A 13,085-nucleotide genomic window follows, 5' to 3' on the forward strand; every position below is an offset into this window, starting at 1 on the left:
CCCCACAGGGTCTTTTGCCTCCAGAAAGGCTGTATTATCTCCACCAAATGCACTCCAAGTAGGAGAACTGTTACTCCCAGTGTGACCCAGAGGATCCTTAGACCATGTTGCCTACTCCTGGGTCACCCTCCTTCCTCACTAGAGCACCGCTGATGTTGCCAGGTGTGACCCTGGAGAGGAACTGACTTCTGAAACTTCAGACTCTGAACTCAGCTGTTTATAAAAAATCTTGCAGTGTTTAAACCCACTCCTTTTCGTACTCAATGGTTTTGGGGAAGAGTTTCCTCATGCAATCTCCTGCATTTGTTTTCACTCTTTTTTCACTCTATATCTTTCTTTTTCACTCCACTCTTCACAACAGGGCTCCCTCCCCTTCACAGCACACACAGGTCTTTTTTCCCCAAAATCAACTCTACACAGCTTCTACATTCCACAGGGGGTCGTTTTTTCTGTGTCTAGATGTGCAGCTTTGTTCTCTCACTCTTCAGATTGATTTATTGGGTGTTCAGAATGATTTGATATTTATCTACTTGTGTTCTAGAGAGGAAGAAAGCTTAGGGTTGCTCTTCTCCTCCACCATCTTAACCCCTCTCCATAGTATATGTATATTCCTAATAGATGTATATTCTTTTCCAAAGACTAACCCCTTATAATTAACTTCTCTAGTTCTTCAAGTAATCTTTTCAAAATAGAGCTACTCCTTACCAAATCAACTGATTGGTCATTATATGAATGTCTTCTATGTGTCTATTGCTATGAATAATGAAGGAATTCACTGATAAAGAGGGTCTCTTGTCTACTAAAATATTTGTCCACTACATAATTGCATATATTCTCTATTTAGCACTTTTGAGGTTCATAGATGGGTATCTTATTTAGTTCTATAAATTTATTTAGGTTTGAACTATTTTATAATAAAAACTAAAGTTAATTAAAACTTCCAAACAAAACATTTAATCTGTATTGGAAAAATTTTCAAGCTATAAAGTAAAAGGAAATCTATTCTTGAATTATCTTTATTCATTAGGACTTTTGCATAGTATTTGATAATTTTTTTATATAATTTCATAATTCTTAGATGACTTCAAATTGAGAAAATAGACCTACTCCTTATGGAATAGACATGTCCCTAAGGCCAAGAATTCTGGATAAACGCATGTTTGAGGCACTTTTAATTTTCAAATGTTATATTTGTATCAAATATCACAAGAATAATATCAGATGGGGAGACCTTTATAAAACACAAAACCTTTTGGTTAATAAAATGAATCAAACTAAATGATGCCTTTTGACCTTTATCACGATTTGGAGAACATTAATGCTTGTGGCTAATAACAAGTCAATCATTTATATAATGATATCCATTAGGCCTCATGGGTATCAAAGGCATTATTCAGGTTATTAATTCATGTCTATTAATCAACTGCTTTGGCTAAGCCTAGCTAATTTCTTTCCCCTGTGCCACTAGTTTCATTAGTAACATATTACTCCCATCACTCAAAATGCTTCATGATGAACCTCTGCCATTGTTTGATATGTGTTACCTCCTTGGCATTATTAAAAGGTGCTGTTTTAATATTTATATATGAAACCTAATTGTTTTTCAACTGAGAACATTAGGAAAATAAATCTGTCATATAAATGTATGAAGTGACAAATAACTCACAAATGTTTTACAGGAATCAATTAGCTTGATTACTCTCAGGACAATATGTGACTTGGTAAAAGGTTTAACAAGGCTTATACTTGTGGCTGCTGGACCAAGGACAGTTTTCTACTGATCCACATTAGAATAAGTTTGTTCTTCCATGACTATCAACAGAAAGTGACTGAATGCTGCTGCTTCGAATATTCAATGTATTTCCTACACTTCCTGACAACTGGTGAATACAGACTAAATAGAGGAATGGAAAGGAAGTTGAATAATGGTGACCTCCATAAACACAAATAAGAACAGATGAAGTATCCATCTTTAATAAAATTAAAAATATGTGATAGTTAAATCTTTAAAATTGAATGGCAGAGTTCTGGGAATGTAGATTATAGGCATAAATGGAAACAACTAATTAAGATTCTCCAAATAAGTTTTTAATGTGGACATCTTAAAAATCATCACTATAAAAGTCTTATTATAACCTTTCCACTGCTTCTTATGCATCCACCCACCAAAAGAACAAATCACGGTACTGGTAACAATGTGCACTGCATTTTTACCCTGCTAAACGCTTACTTGCATTATTCCACATAGTAGGAATTCTATTACATAGACTCTGTTATTATCCATGTTTTGTTGATTAACCAACTGAAGGTTTAAGAAGTCTACATTCACACAACTCTTGACAAAGTGGAGATTCAAACCCAGCTCGGTGAGATTTTAGAGCCAGAGAATACTACATTATTCTAGCCCCTCAATCAAATTTGTACACTTTGACCCAATATTTACAATTATAATATAATCAAAGGAAGTAATGAAGGATACTGAAACAGTTGAATTAAACAAAATAAGAAACAATGCCACAATTTAATTGTTCTCAAGAGCTAAGAGTTATTTGAAAATCTGACAGTAAAAAAAAGATAATTTTTTTAAGATTTTATTTTTAAGTAATCTCTACACCCAACATGGGTCTCAAACTCACAATCCCAAGATCAAGATTCCCATGTTTCGCCGACTGAGCCAGTCAGTTGCTGCAAAGTAATTATTTTTAAAAAAATATTACTTTTATTATTTATATTTTTTAATGTTTTATTTATTTTTTGAGAGAAACTACACAAGCGAGGGAAGGCAGAGAGAGGGGGGGACAGAGGAACCGAAGCAGGCTCTGTGCTGACAGGCTGACAGCAGCAAGCCTGATGTGGGGCTCAACTCATGACACTCAACCGAATTCGGACACTCAACTGACTGAGCCACCCAGGCACCCCAAGAATATTACTTAAAAAAATTAGATTTCATACATTCGTTGTCATTATTAAAGGATAAACATTTCATTAAATCAATATTTGCTCATGCAAATATGTAGTTATAGGCAAAAATGTGTCATTATCTATCTCTTTAGCACCATAGTAATTAAATACAGTTTTCTCATGTATGTCTTAAAAATCATTAGTCTCCATTAAACATGTTTTAAAGATTTTTTTGGCAATATCTCAGAACAAATAAAACCCTTTTTAGCTAACACCAAAATATGTTGGATACCACTTGGCAAACATTCATTTTTCATGCTCAGCTATGGCTGAAGGAATATAAAGAAACATGTAGGGTGAGGTTGGGTGAAAATGAGAAAGACAGTGATGAGACTGCCATGGAACTCTGAAGCCACTGATATGCCTGAAGCATCAAAAAATAAGCACAGAGGGGTGCCTGGGTGGCTCAGTCGGTTAAGCATCTGACTTCGGCTCAGGTCATGATCTCACAGCTCGTGGGTTCAAGCCCCACATTGGACTCTGTGCTGACAGCTCAGAGCCTGGAGCCTGCTTGGGATTCTGTGTCTCCCTTTCTCTCTGACCCTCCCTCACTCATGCTCTCTCTGTATCTCTCAAAAATAAACTTAATTTTTTTTTTAAATAAACACATAAAACTCTATTTTAAACCATCAGGACAGGCCTTGTAAGAACACAGTTTGGTGTTCTGTGTCGAAGCTATCGTTTAAAACCAGAATCCTAAGATTATAATCACACTGGAATAGGTTAGGGAGAAACCAACCCCCCCCCCCCCGCAAAAAAGTCACCCAGCTTTCTGGCAGGACTTGTTTAGATAAAAAGAAAGAAAGTCTAAATCTTTACAGACTGGACTTCACCTATTTCTTGGTGTAATTAAGAATGCTTCCACGTTCCAGAAATCTGAATTGTCAAATACAAGTAAAAATTGAAAATCTAAAATATATAATAATAATAATAATAATAATAATAATGACAAATAGTGACGAGACACATTAAAAATATCTGTTAGACATTAAAATTATAATCGTTAAAATTTACAGCCTCTGAGATACAACTAAAGAAATAATGAGTTGCAGCATTTTTTTAATTTCTTTTTTAATGTTTATTTATTTTTGAGAGACAAAGAGAGACAGAACATGAACAGAGGATGGGTAGAGAGAGAGGGAGACACAGAATCCCAAGCAGGTTACAGGCTCTGGGCTGTCAGCGCAGAGCCTCCAAAGCGGGGCTCAAACTCACAAACCATGAAATCATGACCTGAGCCAAAATCAGATGCATAACTGACTGAGCCACCAAGCACCTCAGAGTCAGAGCATTTTCTTAAGTTGGTCCTGACAAACATAGGGTGAGATGGAAATTTGCCTATAAGAACTTTGCTGGGAAGTAATCTCAAAATCAGCACTTGTCAATGATGAGAGGATCAGAGGTTCCCATAAATTTTGAGGCTAAGTTGGCCTTCAGAGGAGTACCTGATTGAGTCAAGGTGTCCAGGATTGTCACATCAACCAATCATTTCATGTAGGCTACCCCAGAGAGTAAAACCTTGGGGAACTCTGAGAATAATTCTTGGAGAAGGACTTAGTTATAACCCATCACAGTGTACAACACTCCCAAGAGCTGGAGCAATGAATGTCTCATCACACCAGTCACTGTTGCCGCTGTTGTTCATCCCTGAGTACCTCCTGGAAAGGGAAGTGGGACACTCACCTCCTCACTCCATGAGATACGTATACATGTGTGCATAAGCAGATGTGTAGGTATAAAAACAAAATATATATACTACTAATGTTTACATATATGTATGCTACATGCATTATTATATATAATTATATATATGCATATGTATGTAAATTGATTCTGTGGCAGTAACTAATTGACACATAAATTTCTCTTTGAAAATATAATTACGGTTCATAACTCTCCTCAGTAAGTATAATGTCACTTACTAAAGGAAATTCTACAGTACAAACTTCCAAATTTAAATTTCTGTTTCACAGAATGGAAAGCTGACCTGTTTTTATGTCCCCTTTTCTTTTAGTTTGATGCCTGAGATGTTGTAAATTCCAAATTCATTCACAGCATGAAAGCTACTTTTTCTTTTTTTTCTAAAGACCTTTGGGAATACATCCAGGAAAGTATCTTATCGGAAGTGAAAATAACTAGAATCTAGTTGGTTGGCGTATCTTTAAGTTTAACAATTTATTCAGAGCCCAAAGAGTAGAGGAAGAATCTTCGGTTAAACTAACTTTATAACAAGAAGAATACATAAGTTTTATTATACCAGTGCACACATAAGTTCCTGAGAAGTGCACTAAAATAAACAGAAATCTTTCTTGAGGTGTAGCAACATACAATAGTGAGTATAATAGAATTAAATGATTTGATATATTTTGATATATGTATACATCATAATCAGGAAAAGTAACTCCTAATGTTTCTTCCTGTCACATTGTTGCTTAAGGGTTTATTGTATGTATCTTTAATGCAATACTGATGTGGGGAACAAAGGCAAAAGAAAAAAAATTAAATTTCCCTACAACTTACAGCCCATTGAAAAGCAGAGTGACCTTCCCTTAGGAACTCAGCTGCCTTAATGCTAATACTTTGCTAAGGGCAAAAGACAATCTTAGCTTAACATTATCCTGACCTCCAGGATCCTGTAAGTCCCCTTTAACATGAAAAAATTCCTTTGGAAATTTTCTGTATCTCTAGCCCCATCATCCTCCAAGCATATGGCCCACTGATATACATCTGAAGGGTCTCATGACCAAGGTTGTACCTAATAAATGCCCTTTTTCCTAACAATAGCTAGCCCCCTCAAGGCCCTGGAAACCTTATTTCCAAAATTCCTTAGAGACTCACACTATCCCTAACCCCTTCCCAACTTGAAAGTATGTAATCAGCCACCCCTTACAACCCCAACGCAGCCTTTTGTGCCCATGGGTCCTGTCCCTGTGCTTTAATAAAACTGCCTTTTTGCATCAAAGACATCTCAAGAATTCTTTTTTGACCTTCACTCTGAAGCCCAACATTTCAACGTCATTACCATCTACCTTCATGTGAAATTATACCACTCTGTATAGAAGAATCTCACAACTGTATACTTTCTCCCGACATTTGTATTGCCATTGCCATGGATTTTTTTTTCAGATCAGTGTGACTAGGGATTTCTAAATATTGTCGAAAAATGTGCATTCTGTTGTTGGACAGAGTGTTCTATAAATACGTCAGGGCAAGTTAGTTGATTTCAGGATCTCATTTCTGATTTCCCGTCATGCCATTTATTGAAAGAAGATAAATTAAAATCTCCAAATTTTGGATTTGTCCCTTTAGTTTTCATTAGTTTGCTTCACGAGAATTCATACTGTTGTTTCCCCAGGTAGTTTCTGTACACTCATGAACTGATGGATACTTAGCTGACTACTAGGGATTTGCCTGCACTTCTCCCCACAGGTGCTCCATGCAGCCGTGTTTGTGCTCGTTCCTGCATGTCCTACCAGCCTTCGTCACCCTGCACCCTCAGCCCTGCCTTCTAAAGTCAGATTGTGTGCTGGGCTCTGCCTGGGCTTGCCCCATTTGTGCTGGGACCTGAAATAGCTCATGAGGCAATTCACTCAGGCAATTGGATGACTTCCCTCATTTATTTCCCGTCTCTCAGGGATCACTGTCCTTCACTGCCTGATGTCCAGTGCCTTGCAAACCATTGTTTCACTTAATTCATCTGTTTTATGGCTGTTTCGGGAAGGAGAGTCAATCCAAACCCTGTAAATCCATCTTGTTCAGAAGTGAAGGTTGGGATACTTTTTATACATCTCTAAGTCTCTACCTTTCTTATCTCTGTCAATTTATATATGTATCTGAAACATCTTAATTATAAAAGTGATAAAATTTATCTTTTAGAATCAGATGAGTCATTAGTCTTTAAAATATCCTCTGAATTGCCATTTTTTGGCTCAGTGTATTATTTATTCATTCAGCACATATTTACTTAACACCTATCCATGTAACATGCTGCTGTAGATGCTGGAAAAAAGCAGGGAAAAAAATCAAGTGACATCCCTGCTACAATAAAACTTACATTTAGGAAGAGGAAAAGGAACAGAAAATGAACATAAAAATTAGTAAAATAAATAATATGTTGGATGGTGATAGGCAATGTTAAAAGGGATAAATGCTAAAAATTATATACATTTGTTACAACTTTAGATAAAAAGTCCATAATGGCCTCACAAGGAAGTTGGCATTTGAATAAAGACCTAAAGGATGTAAGGAAGTAAACACTTGGAAACCAAGGAGCGTTTTCCTGGGGAAGGCTTTATGTTCCTAAGGAAAGGATGTGTGTGGAGCAGTTAAATTAATTATTAGGGATCGTCTCTAACCCCGGTACTCACAAGAAAATTAAAATCGACACTTTTATTATTAAATTTAAAATAATTTACCAAAGACATACTGTAGCTTTTTTAGGTGTGTGTGTGTGTGTGTGTGTGAGAGAGAGAGAGAGAGAGAGAGAGAGAAAGAGAAAACATCTTTAAACTACTAGCAAAATCCTATTTACAGTGTTTTGTATTAATGTGTTGTTTTCAATGCAAACAATTTATTTTATTTTAATAATCACTATCTGTTATTGAGGCAGGAATATATTGTTTACATTTCTAGATGTCAGTACTAGCACTCTGAAAGATTAGGGGTTTAGGTAGTTTCACTCAGTTAATAAATATCAGATACAAGATTTCAGTTTGTCTTTTTCTTCTCAGAATTAGTGTTAGTTCCAGCCTGTCATGTTGTCTCATATTCTGTAATCACCCTGCAAAATTGTATGTCAGCAATATATTTCTGTACATAAAGTATTTCTACATTTAAGTTGAATACTCCTATTAACTAAAAAACTATGAAGAGGAACCGAAACCATGATAAGTATATAGAAATGTGAATGTAGCACTGTCATTATCCCTCATATTAAAGCTTTGAATTGACAGCCTCTTCCTAAGAATTGAATATCTCCAGTGTATGGAAATATTGGGCCTAATTATGAGAGAGTATTATCCCTTTTTGCTTAAATACATCAAAGGCTCTTTATTACTTTTCTTTATTTCCCTTTTCCTTTTAAATCATTCTGCTATTGATGAATCAAATGCCATTTGATTTCCTTCTTTTCTAATGTTTATATTTGAATGGGTGGATGTATTTATATTCTACTTAATCATCTCATTAAAATGCATATATATGTTTATGTATAATTTTTATATATGATGCTAAATGTATATTGAAATGCTTTAGTTGTCATTGTGTTTACAATTCTGAATTATAGAGAAATTCAGATAGTTCATTTAGTTCTGTAAAGAAATCAATCTCCCACATACAATTAATACAAAGAAGAAAATAGTATCAAGATTATTTCTGTTCTACAGATTTTTGTAAATAATTGTAGTGATATCTAATCACAACATATGATATCTAAGCATAGTTCTAGAAGGCCAAAGATTTCTTAAAATTGTCATTTAAATATACATGTTTTTCATACATATATAAGACAGTTGAATAGGTTCTTAAGCAGACAACTTAACAAAAACATGCAGGTTTTTGGGGACGCCTGGGTTGCTCAGTAGGTTAAGCGTCCGACTTGATTTCAGCTCAGGTCATGATCTCATGGTTCATGAGATCAAGCCCATGTAAAGCTCTACCCTAGTGCAGGCTAGGATTCTCTCTCTCCCTCTCTCTCTGCCCCTCCTCCACTCTCTCTTTCTCCTCTCTCTCTCTCTCTCTCAAATAAATAAGCTTAAAAAATGCAGGTTTTAAAACTTACCTCAAGAGTCCAATTAGAATAAGAAAGTATATAAGAAAACCCATGCAATAGAATACAGCAATTGTATAAGATAATAATCATTTTGTTAGGATTTTCTCTACCCTAATTACTGTACTAAATGGAATTTTTTACGATCATTTCTTTTATGTTATAGTTGACGCTATATGGTTATAATGTTTTATTATTACTTATTATTATATGATCATTTGTATAAAGTATATGTGGTTGTTGACCCTTGAACAACCACAGGTTTGAACTATGCAGGTCCACTTATACACAGATTTTTTCCCAATAAATACAGTACAGTATTATAAATATAGGCTCAGACTCACAGCCCTGAGATCAAGAGTCACCTGCTCTACCAACTGAACCAGCCAGGTGTCCCACTTTATGATTTCCTTAATAGGTTAAGGAACCTATTCCTAGTTTACTTTATTGTAAGAATGCAGTATATGAAACATATATAACATACAAAATATGTATTAATCAAGTGTGTATTGGTAAGGCTTCTGGTCAATAGGCTATTAGTAGTTGAGTTCTGGGGAGTCAAGTTATGCACAGATTTCTGACTGCACGGGATAGCAGTGAGGGTCAGTGCCCCTAACACATCCAACATTGCAGGGTCACCTGTGTGCATATATATGTTTGTGTGCATATGTGATTAGATTATAAATCCCTTGAGTGCAGTGTTAAATGCAAGTTTTATATTTTGTTCAGTTGTTTTTCTAAATATTTATTTGTTTTGAAAAAGAGAGAGCAGAGGAGGGGCAGAGAGTAGAGGGAGAGAGAGAATCCCAAGCAGGCTCCATGCTCTTAGTGCAGAGACTGACATGGGGCTTGATCCCACAAACCTCGAGATCATGACCTAAGCTGAAATCAAGAGTTGAATGCTTAACCAACTGAGCCAACCAGGTGCCCTCCAGTTCTTTTTTTTTTTTTTTTTTAATTTTTTTTTCCAACGTTTTTTATTTATTTTTGGGACAGAGAGAGACAGAGCATGAACGGGGGAGGGGCAGAGAGAGAGAGGGAGACACAGAATCGGAAACAGGCTCCAGGCTCCGAGCCATCAGCCCAGCGCCTGACGCGGGGCTCAGAGCCTGACGCGGGGCTCGAACTCACGGACCGTGAGATCGTGACCTGGCTGAAGTCGGACGCTTAACCGACTGCGCCACCCAGGCGCCCCGGTGCCCTCCAGTTCTTATGTGGTAAGTTAGCTACCCTCCCTAGTACTTCACATTCGCATATAATACCAGGCACTAGAATTATGTTTCTTCAGCTGGAATTCTGATTGTTTTTCCTCCTTCAGAAAATATATGTTAACTTAGTCTAGCTAATTCTTCTACCATGTTTATAGTATCAAAATTGAGTCTCAGGAATCGTACAACACATCTGTGACTCTTGATGGATAACTGTAATCTGTTCACATGAAGCAATTAAAGCATATGTATAAGGTACATCAGATCCCAGAATAACAGGGAAGAATGTCTGGATCTGGCATCTCCATTTACAGAGAAAGTTATTAGATCCAAGAAGCCACTGCAAAAGTTGAAAGCAGACTTTTAGCTCAGAGAATGAGTGAAGTACATTATTTTTTAGCTACTTTATTAAGGTATAATCGGTGTGTCAAAACCTGTATATGTGTAATGTACGAAGCTTGATGAATCTGGAGTTAAGTGTGTACATGTGAAAACTATTGCCACCGTCAAAACCATAAACATAGCGATTACCTCTAAAGCTTTCCTCCTGTTCCCTTTATTATCTTTGTGTGTTAAGAACATTTAACATAAGATCTACCTTTAGCAAAGTTTAAATATGCTATAAAATATTGTTAGCTCTAGGCACTATGGTATACAGTGGATCTCTAAAATTTATCTATCTTGCCAACTGAAACTTCGTACCCTTTAAGCATTGCATCGCATCCCCTGTCCTCCTCCCTCCAGCCCCTGGAAACCACCATTCTACTGATTCTGTGAGTGTGACTATTTAACTGAAACTTTATTTGAACAACCTAACTCTGAATGTCTACAATAATAATGATAGTGAACAACTTCCAATATACTATAAAATTTTAAAGCACTCTCAAGCATCCACAGTCCCAAGAGTATTAGAAAATATGTAAGGATAATAGGAACACATAGGATAGTAGTTAGAAGAACAAGTTAAAAGTCTCAGGACTTGGAAGGGAGGCTTAAGGGAAAAAAGAAAAGAGAAAACCTCCATTAAAAAAAATTGACTAAAGGTAAAAATACACTTCTTTCCCTTGTATCCCTCTTTCCAGTTGATAGATGTTTCAAAGACTCTAATTTTTTTTATTACCAGTTATTACCTTAAATTATTACCTTAAGTTTATTACCTCAAAGCATTAATGATTACAAATTATAAAGAAATTTTGATAATTCGAGTGGAATGCAGCAATTATTTTCCAGTTTCTTTTTTTTAAGTTTATTTATTTATTTGAGGGAGGAAGAGGGGCAAAGAGATGGCAAGAGAGATTCCCAAGCAGGCTCTGTGCTCAGTGCAGAGTCGGATGGGGATTCAATCCCACAAAACGTGAGATCATGACGTGAGCCGAAATCAAGAGTGGGAGGCTTACCCGACAGATCACTTGACTGGCCCAGCAAGTTTCTCCTTATAGGAGGGGTAAACTAGATGATGGGAAATTAAATGATGAGAGTTTTGCTTATATTGATTCATATTGATTTTTATTTTGGTTTATATTGATTCATAACATTGTAATGTTATGAAAGACCTATAATGTGCCTTTGTAAATTCCTCTTTTCATACACATTGTTAAGTACTCCCTTGCCTCCCCCAATATGTACACATAAAATGTGATATACACATACATAAACACATATCATTTGGTAAAATTCTTAAAGTGTTGATAGCCTTAGCTTGGGTCATTCAAGTTCTGTAAGGCATATTTCTATCAATAGACTAAATGTTTGTGTCCTCCCCAAATTCAGACATTGAAATACTAATCTTCAATGTGATGGTATTAGGAGGTGGGACCTTTGGGATGTAACTAGTTCAGAAGAATGGAGCCCTCATGAATGATCCTTATAAAAGAAAGCTCAGATGGGCACCTGGGTGACTTAGTCGGTTAAGCATCTGACTTCAGCTCGGGTCATGATCTCACGGTCTGTGAGTTCGAACTCCATGTCAGGCTCTGAGCTGGCAACTCAGAGCCTGGGTTCTCCTTCAGATTCTGTGTTTCCCTCTTTCTCTCTGCCCTTCCCCCGCTTGCACTTGTTCTCTCTAAAATAAATAAACATTAAAAACAAATTAAAAAAAAGAGAAAGCAGGAACATGAGCAGAGCTATGTATGATATAGTTTGTAGACACTCTCTCAAAAATAAATAAGGGTTTAAGAGAGAGAGAGAGAGAGAGAGAGAGAGAGACCCTAGAGAGCTACCTTGTCCCTTCCTCCATGCAAGGATACGGGGGAAGGCTGCAACCCAAAAGTGGGCCCTCACCCTCCCTTGCTGGCACCCTAATCTGGGATGACCAGGGTCCCCAGAACTGTAAGAAATACAATTTTCTTATTTATAAGCCACTTAGTCTCTGGTATTTTGTTATAGCAGTCAGAGCAGACTAAAACATTTCCCAGTTTTTAACTTCAGTGTACAATCATTTTTCCTTGGTCCCAAGATCCTGGAGAGTAGCCACTTAATGGTCAAGTCCTCAGGACTACGACAGTTTTGTTTTTGCTTTTATTATATTTATTTGTCTTTTAATGTTTATTTATTTTTGAGAGAGAGACACACACAGTGAGAGTGGGGGAGGGGCAGAGAGAGAGGGAGACACAGAATTCCAAGCAGGTTTCAGGCTCTGAGCTGTCAGCACAGAGCCCTACGTGGGGCTCGAACTCACAAAGTGTGAGGTCATGACCTGAGCTGCAGTCAGACCTTAACTGACTGAGTTACACGGGTGCCTGCTTTTATTATATTTAAAATATTATTTCTTCTTCTCTGTCTTCCGTTTTGGTTTATTTATTTACACTGTATTTGTTTTTATAAATATTGCTGATATAAAAGTATGCTAATATCAACAACTGAACTGAATTCATGACAATACAAACCATGCACATTTAAACTGTAAGTCAACATTTCACTTTCTTAATTGGGATTATTAATTTATCCTAATACTTAGTATTTTAGTACAAGAGAATTTCATGTTGTCCTTTGTCCTATATTTTAAAATCTATTTAAGGGAAATTTATTTTCAACCTATTATTATAGGGATAAATGACTATAATTTGGCACAAGGAAGTCTTCTCTGACAGTGATAATGTTCTATTTCTTTATCTGGAGGATTGTTACATAGGGGATATTCTTTCAATCTT

This window comes from Panthera onca, chromosome A2 (assembly GCF_046562875.1).
Source record: "Panthera onca isolate mPanOnc1 chromosome A2, mPanOnc1 haplotype 2, whole genome shotgun sequence".
Taxonomy (NCBI): domain Eukaryota; kingdom Metazoa; phylum Chordata; class Mammalia; order Carnivora; family Felidae; genus Panthera; species Panthera onca.